This window comes from Canis lupus, chromosome 12 (assembly GCF_011100685.1).
Source record: "Canis lupus familiaris isolate Mischka breed German Shepherd chromosome 12, alternate assembly UU_Cfam_GSD_1.0, whole genome shotgun sequence".
Taxonomy (NCBI): domain Eukaryota; kingdom Metazoa; phylum Chordata; class Mammalia; order Carnivora; family Canidae; genus Canis; species Canis lupus.
Window position 1 is genome coordinate 69,290,510 of NC_049233.1, and position 17,840 is coordinate 69,308,349.

General features: G+C 39.5%; 1 long non-coding RNA gene across 1 annotated transcript; it reads right to left on the reverse strand.

Moving 5' to 3' along the window:
* Window positions 1-315: 315 nt before the first annotated feature.
* LOC119874313 lies at window positions 316-17,575 on the reverse strand. The gene is made up of 3 exons (XR_005367493.1): window positions 17,459-17,575; window positions 15,062-15,222; window positions 316-470 (listed from the first exon to the last, which is right to left on the reverse strand). It is a non-coding gene; the product is annotated as an uncharacterized LOC119874313 (long non-coding RNA).
* Window positions 17,576-17,840: the final 265 nt, after the last annotated feature.

The following is a 17,840-nucleotide window of genomic DNA, read 5'->3' on the forward strand; positions in this document are numbered from 1 at the left end:
CCTTGTTTCTTGTTCCTTGCAGAAATATTCTAATACAGAAATATTTTTCTAATAGAGTCTAGGGATAATTTTTCATACCCTTCTGTTTTAGGAAGACCAGGAGAGGCACACAGAAATCATAGAGAAGTATGAATGTTAGCGTAAGGGGCTCAATGCAGCTCCCAATAAAGGTCATTGTTTCTCATGTAGATTTTGAAACCACTATATCATTTCACCCAAGTTTGGTTTGTATTTCTCTGTCAATAACAGAAGTCAAAATAGAAAATACTGCCCAACGAAGTCTTTATTAGATTCTGGTTGTAGAAATTGCTCATGTTCATATGCTTTCTTGCAGTTCTGATTGTCCTCTGACTGGTTTCTGGCGAGTGAGATGTGGCTGGAAGTAATGGATGCCACCTCCAAGGTTTTGCCCTCCGTCTCTCTTTCCCTCCCAGGTCATGCTTGGAGCTCAGGCGCTCCAGATGGCAGAGCTACAAGACAAGGGGGCTGTTTTACTCATATCAGGCAGGGCCATCAATAGAAAATTAACATTTTTAGTGTTTCATTTTTGAGGTTTAAGTCTGTCGCTGCATTCATCTATAATCATCTTGACATCATTACTAAATATAGCATATCTAGGTAAGTAGTTACCATTCTACGTGTGAAAGTGAATATGACTCTCTGGTGCTTCCTAAACAATATATTATATTTCTCAGTTCAGTAAGATACAGTATTTATAGTCACGTGCTTATCATCATTATTATTACTTTGAAAATGGCTTATTCAACTGCCAACCTAAGAGACCAATAACAAAAATAGTACAACACTATTTTTGTGATAGAGTGGGGAGAGCTGAGGAGTAGGCCCAGGAAAGCCCATTAGAGGATGGCCCTGGATATGGGCAGGAGTAAGAATGAGCGAATTATCAAGGGTCAAGGAAGGGGTGAACTGCCCTCCTGAAGAGCATCCCCCGAGAAGAAGCTTTTAGCAGTCCAGAGCAGCAACAAGGCCTTGAGGAAAAATCTTGGCCATGCCATAGTCACTTTGGAACCTGCTGAGTACAAACTGCCAGATTCATGTGGAAGGTTCTTTCCTGCTCCTCTCACAGACATGGATGGAAACACACTGATGGGGAAAAACTGAGTCCCTTGAGGTAATCTGATGCACTCTTTCTACCACTTTTGCACATCTTAAATGGGTTTTAAACATCCCAAAATGACTACAATGTGTTCATTTCCGGTGGTGGATTTACAGTGTGTGACAGGAAATCCATTTCTTTTCCTGTAGATGCTAAATTCATTACCTTGACACAGAATTCAGACTCACTCTTTGCACTTGCTGCCATAGCAACCAGTATCAGTTTTTTTTTTTTTTTTTTTCTGCTTTGCCTTTTACTGGAAGCAGGGTGCAGCAAGATCTGTACTCCATTTAAAAAATTATTTTAAGGCACCTCACACTGTTATACCAAGGGTTTTTTCATACTTTCTCCTCTGTAGACTACATCCTTCATAAATGTATCCTCGCATTACAGACCACAGCATCCTAAACTAGCAGAGTATGGCATTCTTTAAGTTCTTCTTATGAGAAGATTTCCTTTTTTTTTTTTTTCTAATTTATTCACAGCAACACAGCAACGAGAGCTCTTTGAAATAATGGGTGTAGTGTATTCCCTCCCCATCCCACCCTTATCTAACAAAATGCTCTTCAGGGCAGTGATTGTCATCGGAGGCAAGTCCTGGATGGGTACTAGACTTAATGACCTAAATGCTGCCATGACTCGGAATCATGTCGTATTACAATTCCAAAAGAGCTGGAGTGTCATCTGCCCTCTGCTTCAAAAAAGAGAAGAACATCACAAACTCATCATGCCGAGATATTGTCCTAGTTTCCTACCTGGCAGAGGGGATAATTATAAAAAGCAAAACAAGGTTGATCATTTTCCTTGCCCGAATATCAGTAGGATTGACTTGGTGTGGTAGCTGAAGAGGAAGAGAGAGGATACCTGGTGTTCTTGCCTGAGTCTTAGGAGCTCTCATTTTAGAGGGTCCAGCAGGACTTATATTCACACATATCCTATTGCTAGAGTTTGGGGCATGCCTCTCCAGCGGCACAGAGAAAGTCTCGCAAACACTGGGAAGCTGTACGGGTGTGTCATTGCCAGGCCAGTGAGCAAACAGCAATAGGCATCAGAATTGCACGTACTAAGGTTTCAAGACATAAAGTTGAGGTAGTTTAATTTACTCTATTTAATTTTCATTTATTTTTTATTTCTTTAAAAGATTTTATTTATTTATTTATTTATTTATTTATTTATTTATTTATTTATGAGAAACACACAGAGGGAGAGAGAGGCAGAGACACAGGCAGAGGGAGAAGGGGGCTCCATGCAGGGAGCCTGATGTGGGACTCGATCCCGGGTCTCCAGGATCACGCCCTGGGCCAAAGGCAGACACTCAATCACTGAGCCACCCCAGCGTCTCTATTTAACTTTTATTTTAAATGTGGTATCCAGAAACTACTTTGAGGTGGAAGAGTGCTCTAAGAAGAAAAAGCCACTAAGTTATAAAGCTCAAAGCAGATACATCTTATAGAAGCTGAAGAACAAGTGATGGATTATGCTTCTTTTTTACTTCTTCCTCTGGTTACTTCATGTTGCCTTCTTCCACAACTGATATATTTTTGCATTTAGTGATTATCTTATTTTTTCCATATTCTCAGGTCTGAAATAAATCCAGGTCTGTGCTATGAGATTCCACTATTGTCCATCTCCATTTCCTGCAATTATCGCTCTTATTAAACATTATTTTGCTTATTCAGTAAATGAGGGTTGAAGTCTTAGTAATGTACTGTAGTAAGGCAAAGCCACTTAGAATCCAGATAATGCAACTACTGTTTAAAAACTAGAGCATTTTACTTTTTGCATTGGAATTATACCCAGCTACCCAGGGTTTACTAAGGCCTTGCATTGTTTAGGGAATAACCCATTGAAAGGGTAAGATAAAAAATGTGAACAATAATGTATAAGGGAAATATAGAACCTAAGCAAAGTATGATGAGCAAAGTAAACCTAAACTCAGAATTAGGAAGAGCCTGAGGAGCTGTAGGCTGGACAGATACAGCAGCAGGTACAAAACTAGAACACCTTTCCTCAGGCTGCTGGTCTAATGCACAAGAATTGCAACAGTAAAGATTTATATAATGTGCCCTGGATTGTATGTGCTGGCAGGAGGAGAAGGAAAGTAAGAGCTGATTGCATGGGAAGACATCAGATTAGAACCTGATAGATGTAGCTAAAGGAAGGGTTCAGGACTGAAAACAAAGGTGGGCGAGGGAGAGGCATTCTAGGATCTGAGAAATGCAAAGAACTATGACACTTGTCAGGAAGAGCTATTGGTGGGGCCTCTTTGACTAGGGCAGGGCAGGGTTTGTGTGAAAGTGAAGCTTTAGGGAATTGGATGAAGAGGATTCAGTCTATTGGTCTGAGGACATCTGAATGGGTCAGATATTGAGGGGCTCTACTAGAGTAGTGGTTGTGAAATGAGGAGTAAAAGAAAGATTGTTTATTCTTTATTTATTCATGAAAGACACAGAAAGAAAGGCAGAGATACAGGCAGAGGGAGAAGCAGGATCCCCGCGGGGAACCCGATGAGACACTCGATCCCAAGACCCCGAGATCATAACCTGAGCCAAAGGCAGACGCTCAACCACTGAGCTACCCAGGCGCCCCAAGATTAGTTATTTTAAGATGAACAAAAATTGATGGAGCTGAACAATTAATTAAATTTAAAACACACTTGATAATTTTAAAGTCAGTATTTGTAGTAGATAAGAGAAGTTATCTATAGTCAATATCTTTTGTTTTCTTTGAAAAGCACCACTCTGTCCCATTCTTCTGGAAGTATGTTTCATCTTCCCTTGAGAACCTTCCCTTCCTTGACTCCAGCCAAGTAGTTTTGGCTGGACTTCCCTCCACATCTTGTCCTGGGAGTGGTCACACTACCTGTGGTTGTCCAATTGGGGGTTCTTAACTTCCAGCTAGTTTGATTTAAAAGATGGGTGCATGACACTAGTTAGGCCTCCTCTTTCTGTTGTTGGAGTTGCAAGGATGGAACCCCAGAGCTGCTGACGTACATGTTTCCTGGCAGAGATGAAACCTAGAAGAAGAACCCACAAGTAGAGAGCAGTCAAGGTAAGACGTGCCTGCATACACTGCTCACACGGAGAAACAGAGAAAAGGAGGTAAGAGGGGCCATTTGAATTTTTTAAAGAAGATTTTATATATTTGTTTGTTTATTCAAAGAGCGCACATGTGAGCTGGGGGAGGGTAGCCATGGGGGAAGAGGGAGACTCTCAAGCAGACCCCCTGTAATTGTGGAGCCCATGGTGGGGCTCGATCTCACACCCCTGAGATCATGACCTGAGCCGAAATCAAGAGTTGGATGCTGACCTGGTGCCCCAGCAGCATTTGAATTTTTGATTGCAGTTCCCAAAGTCTGTAAGACTGTCTCAATTTCTGCTTTTCTTTCTCAGTTCAATGAATTGGCCCTGTATACACCCAATGAACTCTGTTGTTTTTGTAAGATAATTTGAGTCGGTTTTCATTTATAACCAGAATTCTAATTAGGGTACCTCCCAATTAGGTTGAGAGAATACTATTAGAAAAACTAAAAGCTTATGTTTTGATCATTAATTAGAAGTGATGCATCTGCGGGTATTTCAATCCGACTTGAAACCTATAAACAGCTTATGTTTGGGGCAGCAATTTTAAGGAAATATATGAAGTCAAGGCCTTGACTTTACTACTTGAGTCTATTATTAAAAATATCTGGGAGCAGTGGTGGTGGTGGTGATACAGAAGATGATTTCTAGAAGAAATGTATCAGAAATAATTATTAAATATATCATGAGATTTGATAACTCTACAACTAAAAAGGCTTTTGGATAAGGTTATTTTTATTGAGTCATGTTATGTTCCAGAAGCCTATTTATTCATTGCAGACATTACATGGAGCTTCTAATGAGAAATGGTTGGGTCAGGAACCAGGATAGCCCAAGTTAAGAACTGCCTGCAGGCCTGCTGCTTTCAAATGACTAGTGGAATGGTGGTGGTTAAAGTATTATTTCATCTATTTCCTGTGCTTGGAGATTTAAATCTCCTTTTTAATTTTTTTTCTAAAGGACTTTAATAAAGATAAAAGCTTTATTTGTGACAATTAAGTAGTCACACTTTGTAGGTTTTTGTAAGAATATTGAAGCTGAATGAGGTCAATTTAAAATTTGGTAATATATAAGAAGTTGCAATATGAAACAGTATTTGAACTGAGTGATAGCAAAGCCTTTAGGATTTGATTTTGAGAAGTGAAAATACGGTAGGGAAATGACTTAAGAAATCTTGGTAACAAATTTCAGAGTGATATAATACAATACAAAGTACTGTCATCTTTTGGCTCCTTGGGTCAATTTATAAAATTTCTTGATCATTTTAGTCCCATTTTTATTTTTGAAAGTTTTTTTTTTTTTTTTTTTTTTTTTTGGTGGGTCCTAACCTATTATCTCCTCCAATCAATTTTATATCTTCTAAGTGCATGTGCTAAAAGTGGTGACTAAAGATATTTTTTGGAGGCAAGGATTTTATTAAATTATGGCAATGCCCATTTTTGGATGACCAAAGAAGAATAATTATTTTAAGTGAATTGATATATAAATGTTTTAAAATATTCTCAGTTTTGATTTTTTCTTAAATATTTTAATTTTTTAAAAAAGAATTTATTTTTTTATTCATGAGAGACACAGAGAGAAAGGCAGATACACAGACAGAGGGAGAAGCAGGCTTGCCACAGGGAGCCAGATGTGGGACTGGATCCCGGGAGGGGATCATGCCCTGAGCCGAAGGCAGACACTCAACCGCTGAGCCATCCCAAGATTTTAGGGAATTGGATGAAGAGGATTCAGTCTATTGGTCTGAGGACATCTGAATGGGTCAGATATTGAGGGGCTCTACTAGAGCATCCCAAACATCTACCCAGGCATCCCAAGATTTTTATTTATTTATTTGACAAAGAGAGAGCCAGAGAGCATAAGCAGGGGGGAAAGAAAGGCAGAGGGAGAGGGAGAAGTAAGCTCCCTGCTGGGGAGGATGTGGGGCTCAAGCCCAGGACTCTGGATCATGTCCTGTGCTGAGGCACTTGACTGATTGAGCCACACAGGCACCCTATTTGCAGTTTCAATTTCAATCATGGTAGACAGTAATGGATAAAACCCAGTAAAACAAAAACTCTTCGGAGTTCTCAATAACCTTTAAGGGCATAAAGGCGTCCAAAAACCAGTAAGCGTGAGAACTGTTATTGCTTTACAAAGTATTAATGTAGTCTTACTTATCAGTATGGAAAAGTATTGAGTTTATCACATTGACCAACGAATGAGAATTTTCACGATCAAGTCCAAGAAGGAACCAAGAATGGTCATAGGAGGATCATGAGTAGTCTTTTATTGAACTGTATGAGAAAGCCCTCACTCCTCAGCAGCCACCAATTTGAAACATGCCTATTTTATATTACATGAATTACATGATAACTTAAAAGAACTTTTGTCTTTTCCCCCCATGTTGTTATGTTCAATATTTAGAATATCCATTGAGAAAAATTCTAGTGTGATAGTTATGGCTGAGACAGGGATTAGTCTAAGCAACATCAATGGCTGTATTGCCTGGATCATCTAAGGAATTAAAATAGGTAATAACCTGAAACTGGCAAATAACTAACTTAGATTTTAAAACATGGAGACACTGCCTGTCATACTTATATCACAATAGAAATGTGATATTGATGGCTTTCATCCATGTGAGGAATTCATCTGGAGCCAGTTATCTGGAAATGCTCAAGAAGAACACGTACAGGAAAACGAACTAAATTCCTTCATATGCTTCTCAAGATAATTGGTTTGGGGCAGAAAATGCTTGAGAGATCATATTCATAGAGATTACCCAGCAGAATGAAATATTTCTCTAATTCATTACAAACCAGTAGTGCTATGAGAAAGGATTGCTGGTCGCGAGATTGCTTGCTTTGGAGAGGGCACCTGAGCCTAGTTGCCACAAGGTCAAGACCCGTGGATTCTCCTTGAGAGGCCATTGCATCCCATCAAATATAGGGTTTGATGTATACCAATTCCACGTCTTTCTGTTAAGGTTTGGACACTTCCTGCTGATCAATGTCCAGCTTTCTTGAGCCTTAAGATTATTGTGGACACTCAAGTGGCCAGTTGACAAAATAATGGCATCAAAGTATCAAGATCATGAAAAACAAAGAAAAACTGAAGCACTGTTCCAGATGAAGGACACCAAGGAGATATGACAAGTAAATGTAATGTTTGGTCTTGGATTGGATCTCGAGTCAGAAAAAAGGTCATTAATGGGACAGTTGGCGATATCTGAATAATATTTATAGATTAGTATTGTTAATTAGTAGTGTATTAATATTAATTTCTTCATTTGGGTAACTGTGCTGGGGGAGTCTGAGGGAAGGGAATATGAAAATTATGTAATTTTTGTAACTTTTTTAAAGTCTGGAATTATTTAAAATTTAAATTAAAACATTTTAGGTAAAAAAAAAAAAAACACATTACAACTATGGAGGCATTTACTAAAGAACCCATCTCTCAGTTTGGGCAGTGATTGAGAGTGCAGATTGTGACAGCAGCATTCTCAAGTTTGAATCTCCATTTCATTACCTGCTAACAGAATGTTTGACATTGCAACAGAGGAGCACAGAGGTGAAGAGGTTGGGAGGTCAGGGGAAACCATTAATGTGGTTTTTCTAAGAGATTTGAACTTTTGGCAAGGCGTCTATTAGCTCCAGACAGAAAGTATTTCTGAGAAATAATGTGGTATACAAGAAATGAATTCTCATTTAGTGTATAAGCCCAAGAAAAGTTTGAGTTTTATTTTCCGAAAATCTTATTTCTTGCATATGAATCTGCTTTGATCCATCCTAGTGCATAACACAGAGGAGAGAATGTGGTTAAGATTAGCATTAGAAACCTCAACATTCCAAAGCAGCAAGGCCTGCAGGAATGGGGAAAGAGTTTCAAATCATGGAAGCCATTAGCTGTGGGAGGATATGCTGTGGGAAAACCGGACCTGTGATCATAAAATACAGTTGGTCTGGCCCAGGGTAGTCTGATGCATACGATTTCTACCCTGTGGCTTTGCTATTAAGACCAGCTGCGGTGCATTGGACTCACCAAGTTTTATATCCCCAAATTTTGCTCATTCTGTGAACCTAGCACTTCTCTGAGAAGCTCTGAAACTAAACATTAGGCTGTGAAATTAATGTAATGACTGTTTGAATTTAACAAAGTGTAAGAATTAGGTGATTGAAACCGAATAAGGGTCTTTATAGGTTACCTGGCCCATTCCTTTACTCGCAGTGTTAAAATCCTCATCCATTCCCCAAAGACAAATGACACTGTCATGGCTGCATCAGTCAGGGTCCAGCCAGGAAGTGGGATTCACTAAATATGTTAAACAAAGGGATGAACCTCAGGAGGGGCAAAGGGACACAGAAGGTGGTATAAGTAGAACCCAGAATTAGGGGCTATCTCTTGTGACAAACGACATAGGACCATTAAGGTAGGGGGTGTCTGACAGGGAGCTGGAGCCATGTTAAATGCTGCCGAGGCATAGAAAAAAAAAAAAGAATTCTCTATTTTTCCCTCCTTCCACCTTTAGTTACCAACCAGTGCCTCTGAGGGGCCAAATGTGCCAGAAAACCAGTTAACAGGGGAACCTGGGAAATGTAGTTTGCAAGAACAGGGCGCAGTTGTGTCTGTAAGCAGACAGGCAACAACCTCCACAATGCCTCTGCCCTTGACTGAAACAATTAATGGAAATTGAGTCCCTGCTCTGGCATAGCACTGTCCTAGGAGACACCTGTCCATGTAGGTGCTGTGCCTTTAAGTTTTCAGAGCCATTCTGTGGATTGGTTACTAACTCAACTTTATAGATGAAGAACAGTGTCCCGAAGAGGTTCGGGTCAATGTGAGGTTGCAGATCCAGAAAGGAATGGAGGCCACCTGGTCCTACACATACTCATTTTCCTCTCCTCTGATTCTGTTCAGCACATCAAAGCTCATTTTCTGTTATGCAGGACTGTAGAGTCTAAAACACTGGAACTAAAAGGAACAATAGAATTCACCCAGCCTAGCTTTTAAGATGAGAAAGCTGAGGTATGGAAACATTTGCTGAAAGTCCCATATCTAGTGCCAGAATGGGAACAATAATGTAAAGTCTCCTTAAGAAGCTGAGTAATTACATTAATATTTAACTTGGATGTCAGCCGGTGCTCTTGCTTTTCACACAAAGTCACTGAGAAATCTGGGAGAGGATGGGTTGAAGAGTTCAGGTGGAAGGGATTTGCCTTGAAGAGGCAAGTGTCTGACTGTTGGGCATGCTTGATCACCTCTACTCCCTCTGAAATAGGGGACTAGACAGTCTGCTAAGACTGTGGGGGGAAGGAATATCATGGGACAGTAGAAGGGGCTTCTACCAATGACTGTCTGCTGAAGGAGTGGAAAGGGACTACAGTGACTGTAATATATAATGGAGAGTTGAAGACCCTCGCATACCCACGCAGGGTGAAAGGGATATATGTGAAATGATGCCAATCGGCATGGTTATATACTTTCTTTGGTAGTGTCCGTGGTCTGGAAAAGAAATAGGAAGGTGAGTGCTCAAATTGGTTCAGGATTCCAGAATGGTCTGGCCAGTGAAGCACATTGACTAGAGAGCTTTCCTAAAGGAGGGCTTTCCTAGCAAAGGCCTCGGGGAATCATTGGACTCAGAGAAGTGTAGCATCAAAGGAAAGGATCTCTTTGGGGTTTAAATTTAGGTTTAGTGACAGAAAGATATTGAAAGAAGTCAATGCGAAGAAGGTTAAGATCAGAGAATCTGATTTGTAAGGTTAAAGTTTCAGGACTGTGCGGTCTGGTACAGTAGTCACTAGTCACATGCAGCTGCTCCGAGTCGAGATGTAAGAGCAAGTGAGAAGTGCTGCAAATGCACAATATGGACCAGATTGTGAATACGTGCTGGGAAGAAAAGAATACAAAATATCTCAATATCTTAAAAATATTTAACCCATGTTGAAATAATAATATTTGGGGCATTTTAAAAGGAATATATTATTAAAGTTAACATCGCCTATTACATCTTTTCTAACGTGGCTACTAGAACACTTAAAATTGCATATATGGCTTGCATTTATTTTCTATTGGATTGCACTGTTAAAGCAGTTGTAGATTTAAATTGTAGATTAAGTCACAGATTTAAGGCAGAGCTTTCCAAAGTGTGGTCTTACCTCATTTAATGGATATGTGGGGTATAATAAACTAACATTGAACTAAGTAGAAAAATTGTCACAATATAAAAAATAAAGGGCAAACTACATTTTAATGTGTGTTAAGAAAAACGATCATTGAGGGATGGACAAAACGGGTGAAGCAGAATGGGGGAAAAATAATGATGATCATTATTTAGTATTAGTGAGGGGATTTTCCTAGTTTTTCACTGACATCTTGATATCAATCTCAATTATAGATGGCTTAATGCACAGATTAGGAACTATACTCAATAGTTTCTCTATTCTCAGGCTTTATTTGTATTAAGTTAATTCTAGCCTCACAATCATGAGTTTGTAGCATGGAAATACTTATTTGGCAGCTGTCAAACAGTGTTGAATGCTCAGATTGAATGTGTGCAGAAATTAACTTAAACTACTTCCAGGACTGCTAACAAGCATTGCCCACTCAGTGTAGAAGTTTGGAGAGAAATACAACAACATTTTTAATCCATTTAGTTGTATTTATCTCTGGAAATTAGATATTAATTTTTGAGAATTTGAATGTGGCTTAAAAATAAGATCCTTTCATATATGGTAAAATGATCTTCAGCAAGGGTGGCAAGACCACACCACAGGGAAGGGTGAGACTCTTCAACAAATGGTGCTGGGCAAACTGAATATCCACATGAAAAAGAATAAAGTAAGATCCTTACTTTACACTGTATACACAAATTAAGTCAAAATAGATTAAAGACCTAAATGTAAGACCTGAAGCTATAAAACTCCCAGAAGAAAACATAGGAGAAGTGCTTTATTTTATTGGATTTGAAAGTAGTTTCTTGGCTATGACAACAAAAGCAATGGGCAACAAAAGTAAAAATAGACAAATGGAACTGCATCAAACTTAAAAACTTGTGCACATCAAAAGACACAATTGGGGGATCTCTGGGTGGCTCAGTGGTTTAGTGCCTGCCTTTGGCCCAGGACATGGTCCTGGAGTCCCGGGATCGAGTCCTGCATCAGGCTCTCTGCATGGAACCTGCTTCTCCCTCTGCCTGTGTCTCTGCCTCTCTCTCTCTCTCTCTCTCTGTGTCTCTCATGAATAAATAAAATCTTAAAAAAAAAAAAAGAAGTGAGTTGGAATGGTTCAAAGAAATTCAGTTTAAAAAAAAAAAAGAAGCAATCAACAAAGTAAATGGCATCCGATGGAATGAGAAAAAACCATTGCAAATCATATATGCGACTAAGGGTTAACCAGAGTAGATAAAGAGCTACAGCTCAAAAACAACAAAAAATCAAATAACCCAATTAAAAAGTAAGCAAAGGATTTGAATAGACATTTCTCTGAAAAAAACATACAAATGGTCAACAAGCCAAGAAGATGCTCAACATCACTAATCACTAGAGATATGCAAAACATGATGAGTTATCTCATACCCATTGAGAAGGCTAGCAAAAATGCCAAACAAACCAAAAACCAAACCAAACCAATCAACAACAACAACAGCAACAAAACCCACCAGAAAGTAACAAGTCTTGGCAAGGATGTGATGAAATTGGAACACTTGTGCACTGTTGGTGGAAATATAAAATGGGGCACCCCTATGATAAGTAGTATGGAAATTCCCCCCAAAATTATAAATACAATGGCCCCATGATCCAGTATTCCCACTCTGAGTATGTATTCAAAAGAATTGAAGGCAGGATCTCAGGAGATATTTGCATACCAGTATTCAATGCAGCATTAATCACAATATCTAAGAGGTGGAAACAACCCAAATGTCCATTGACAGATGAATGGACAAACACAATGTAGGAGATACACACAACAGAGTATTATGCAGCCTTAAAAAAGGAGATCCTGTCTCATGTTGCAACACAGATGAACTTTGAGAATGTCACACCAGGTGAAGTGAGTCAATCACAAAAAGACAAATACTGTATGATTCTACTTATATGAGGTACTTAAAGTAATCAAACTCCTAGAAGATAAAAGTTTGAAGATAGCATGATGGAAGATAGAAGATGGTTTGCTAGGTGTGAGGAGGAGGTAGAAATGGGGAGTTGTTGTCCAATGGGTATAGAATTTTAATTTTACAAGATGGAAAGTTCTAGGAATCTGTTGCACAGTGATATGAATACAGTTAACACTACTGAACTGTCCACTTAAAAGTGGTTGGGATGATAAATTTTGTTTAGTGGGTTTCTTTCTTTTTTGCCACAATTAAAAACAAAAAGCTTGATTATATGGTATCAATTTCTCTCATAAGTGAAAAAAAACGGTGAAGGTTTGGGAAGGCATGGAGCTTTGAGCAGCTGACCTGTTAACACAGCGATTCCATGTCTGTAAGAAATCCTGGTAGTTTTTTTTTTTTTTTCAAATGATTCTCAACATTGAAATGTGCAATTTTTTATATTGAAGTGCAGGTTATTTGAGGTAGAGTATTTGAGAAAGTCACTTGAAACTGTTATGAGCAATATCAGTGTCGTTATAAAGTATTTATAACCTGTTCCTTAGTTCAAAAATAGAGGTATTTTTTCCTTCAACAACCAGCGAGCTTTCTTATAGTTCCTGATCAATCTATTTCTCCTTAAAGTATTCAAAAACCATACACCCAGGGATCTCATTTAATTATGTTCACCAAGTTTCAGGTTTCCTTCCATACTGACCCTGCATCAGGAGATAAAGGGCTCATTACCAACAGTCTCTGTGAATGAAGCCATGGATCGCTTGCTAAGCAGGTGCAGTTAGCTTTACGTGGGTAGCAACGTAGCCTGTTGTGGCACACATCGTCGAAATTTGTCAGCATTGATCTAAATGAACCAGAATAGTCACTATGCACCCAGACTCACGTCTTCGTGGCTGTGGATTTTCAATGATTAACAGAACAAGTCATCACCTAGTACTTTCCTCTCATACGCATCCCGCACGTACTAGGACCTAGTTCGTGCTCTACACGTTAGTGGCATCTGTAGAACCATAAAGCGAACTATTGGTCAGCACACAGACGTAACTGCAATTGCTCTTCTACATCATACATTGTCGATAATTGCAAAATATGCTGGTGTATCTTGCGTGCAGCTCCTTTGGCTTTCTTCCCCATATACACACATACTCTCTCTTGCTCTTAAATTGACTTTGCTAATAGTCTTGTAAACTTCCCAGCCATAGTAGGTTTATACTTGTTTGCGCTATGAGGCCTACGATTTTGTTGCCTCTGTTGTTCAGTTTCTCTTCCGCCTCTGGCCAATAAATTCATCTCTTCTATACTGGAAACCATTATTTGTTCCTCATTCTGGAAAAAGTCAGTTGGTTTACCAGAGAGGTCACTGTGCTTTTTTGGGAAACAATGTAAAAGCTTTTATGGTTTTATACCATTATTTGAGGTACTTTCAACAGGAAATGCACTGAGACTTATTGATCACTGGTTCAATAAAATTGAATTTTCAGATATTCATTATTATGTAGAGTATTCTTGTTTTGTCCTCCTTTACTTATGTGAAATGATTACACTTGCAGATTCACTTGTCTTGCACAGAGAAGTTCACATCAGATGTTATCCTGGGGTCTGGTACACTATAAGTGACTTTCCTGGTTGTAGTAATCTGTGGATGATTTTTGCCACATTTGTGTTTTAATAAACAACTCTGGAGTCATTGATCCACTTTTTTTTTTCTGAATTTGAGATATGTTACAGCATAATAACAACTGCGAACAAAACCAGGTAGGTTCTGAAACAACATATTAGCTGAGAAGACTTTAAACTTAAGTGTTGGATATAACATATTGACTACTTCAGTGTTGCACAGGTAGGCCCTGTAAGCCTGTGATGGTTATTAAAAACAATGGAGTTTCTGGCACTTCTCATTCTTTAGTTCTTAAGCCTTCTCTTTCTGAAGGGTCTCCCCGACAACATCCTATTTATTCTCTTTTTCCCTCAAACCCTATCCCTCATCTCTCTCTCTCTATTACATTATTTTATTATTGCATGTTATTTATCACATATACGAATACATATCATTTACATATCTTATATCCTCATGCCCTATACTTAGAAATAAATTTATTTATTGTTATTTGCTCAGAAATGATCTCCCTCCCTGCCTCCCCCCCCAAAAAAAGGAGTCTCTCAGAGAACAGGGGCATCGATTATTCTGGGGAAAACAAACAAAAATCCCCATCCTGTTCAGTAGATAAGAAGCCCTAGACCTGCTCAACTTCTTGACCAAGGAGACTCATGGTTCTGAGGAGCTCTCAGCTGAACACTCGAGCAACGATCCTTACACACAGAACAGAACAGATGATTACACAAACACCTTCGTGTTTTAATCCCAGACACCCTAGCAATGATAAAGAACAAGTTCTCATGATATGTTGATGATCATGGACCAAGTCTGGTTAAAAGAATTTCTACTCTAATGATAAGGTCATTATTATCTATCTTGGGAGTAAATATTTTCTGGATTTAGCATTTTGTGGTTGCTGCTACATCCACACTATGTACAACAGTGATTGACACAGAGGAGGAACAAAAGGAAATATTTGTTGAGTAGATGAATATTATATTTGACTATTTGGTGCTCTGTTGCTTTTTTTCTTTCATTGTATAATAACTTACAATTGTTTATTTCTCCCTAAGATCATGAGTCCCATGAAAACAAGATCTCACCTGTCTTGTTCCCTGCTCTATCTTCAGTGCCTACAATAGTGTCTGGCAATTCATTAGTGTGTGATGAATACTTACGGAATAAGTGAAGGAGATTTGTGAAATGAAAGTCAACAAGGTAGTTTCATTATCTTTTGCTCTAAATTGCCACATGTTTGCTGACACCATTGGTGATCATCAGAGGTCTTCTTGGCCACATTTTGAGAAACTGGTTTGGGTATACCCATGAGAGTAGGTTTCTGAAATATAGGATAAGATTATCAGGGCAGAGCATAGATACGTGCTAAGATACATGATCACGGGGAACATTGGCAAGCCCCAGGATGCTAGCAATGGAGAGGAACAATATGAGTCAATTGACAGAGCCTTCAGGGACTGTGGATGCATGTGAAAATTGGTAGATGGCAGAAAGAGGTCAGTTTAATCAGATAGAGAGGAAGGATGATGCTGTGAAGAGAACGTCCGTGGGGGCCAATTCCCACTCCACTTCAAAAACTAGGTCAGTTATTTAACCTGTTTGAAACTTACTTTCAAGGAGTGTCATTTGGAGACAAAAAAATGGAGTGAAATGAGATTTATGGAAAACAAAATCATGTCCTCAGACAATGGGTGTCGTAGGATTATCTGTTCATAGTTAGTGGACACGTAAATAAAGGTGCATCCTACCTTTTTAAACAAGGGTGAAAGAATAATGATCTCAAAATGTTGGTGGGAATTTGGGAGTTTTATGATCCTTGGAAGACAGGGAGAAGAAAAACAACAGCTTGCACTCAGAAGGAAGAGAAGATCATGAACGTGTAGTGAAGAATTATTCTATGAAGACTAAGTTTAGAGTAAAATATGTTGACTGATAATGAAATGGAGATGCCATTGGATTCACTGGAATTGATTTTTTTTTTTTTTTTAATGGAGTCAATAGAAGGAAGATGGGGGAAAGGAAGGGGTTGAGATGGATCCGGGTAGAGCTTTGTCAGTCCAGGGGGGCTCAGTCTTGGCAGACACTGAATCACAGAAGGTAGGAAGCAACACAAAAGAGTAGACAGGAGAAATATGGGCTGCACCAAGATTCCATTTGAACTTAGGAACACAGCTGCTTTTACTTCCACAGAATCTTAGCTCCATTATATGTGAAGGGCTGAGAGCTGTATTCGGTTAATCTAGCTTTTAATTTCCGATCCTGGCCTTCACTGTCTTCCAAGGAGCAGGTGGAAGGAGATCTGAAGCACTGTTCCCCGAGCTTTTAGAGGGTTCCCAATGAGACTTGATGAGTATGATGATGAATTCATCACATTTTAGTTCTTTAGGTCAGAACAAAGTGGGAGTTAGTCATTGCTGTCTGGTATAAAGTAAGCAGGATGGAAAAGTTGAAAGATCATGAGTGGGTTGAGTTTGAATCTCTGCTTAATCCATGGTGTACATTTGGGCAAGTAAGTGAGGCTTCCAGGGATTCTCTATTCCCAGTTGTAACATGGGGATGATAAACGACCACCCTCCTAGGTATTGGTGAGCACTCAGTGAGAGAACATGAGCATGCTGCCTGGCATATCGGAGATGGTGAATAAAGGTTCATTCCTTTCCTGCGCATTTACAAGTTGTGTCTCACAATTTTGAAAAATGATTCATCTTACTTACTCTTTCAATAGTCAACAAATATGTATTGAGCATCTGCTACGTGTAGGCTCTGGGTGGGGGGTGTGCTGGAAATAGGATGGGAGAAGGGGAGACATAACTACTGCCTCACAGAGTTTACAGACCGGTATATATTCTGATCCTGGTTTTTGTTTTTAAATCGTGGGACAATGGTGTAAGTTTAACTCCTGTGCGACCAAGCCCACATTTTCTCGGGGCTCTTCTATGTGGTGCTAATTTGCAATATAATCTGACCTCGAATGAAAGGCCTTTGTACTTCAGTGGCCATGTGTTTCTTTCTAGAGCATTGAGGAAAGCTAGGCCTCCATCTGTCACCTGTTCTTGGTGCCATTACTGTTTTCCTCTTTACGCGAAGGCCACTTATAATCAGAAGAAAATATTCATAATGATGGTTTTAGCCAGACGAATAAGGTTAGCTTTTAGACGCTCGTATTCCTTCGGAACAAGTATACACCCTTGTGACACGCGAAACACTGCTGTCAGGATTGTGAATCAGAGTTTTACAGTCAAAAGTATGAGAAACCACATCTATCTGCCTTTATAGTTCCTCCTCTTCCTCTAAGAGAGGGAAATAAAAGTCCCCCCCCCCCCCCACATCACTCCTGGGTACAATGATAAGAAAAAAATGCATGTGAAGTTCTAGTCTAGTCGCCTCATGGTATTTTATTGTGAAGGTGGAGGACAATGTGCACATCGACATGAGTCCACTCTCTGTATGCAGCTAAACTGAAGAGGGTAAGACAAATACACATTCCCAGGCAGAGTGATCTTTAATCACCCGAGCGGCGCATGACCAGAGGATGTCACATCTCTCAGAATACGCACCCTGTCATGGATCACGTCACAGCTTTGCACAAAAACACTTATTCAGCATAAACTAGCCTTTCAGAAGCTGCCACTGCCCTTCCCCCTCCATTTCCACTTTTCATGCTCCCTTCCTCCCTTGGGAAGATGCTTGCTTGTTCCATTTGCTCTCGGCACCAGCGTTGCCATGGAAACTCGCCTCCTTTTCTTTCCCCTCCCCAGTTACCAAGTACAGATTCTGGACTCAGTGCCAAGACCTCCTCTGTACAACCTCAATATTCTCTCAATGTTTAGACAAATCTGGTGGAAAATGTTGTTTACATTTTTTCCACCGTGCTATAGCTGCGTGTTTAATGCAATTCATTTCCCATGGATCTACCCAGGTTCTAAAAGAGATCCCCCT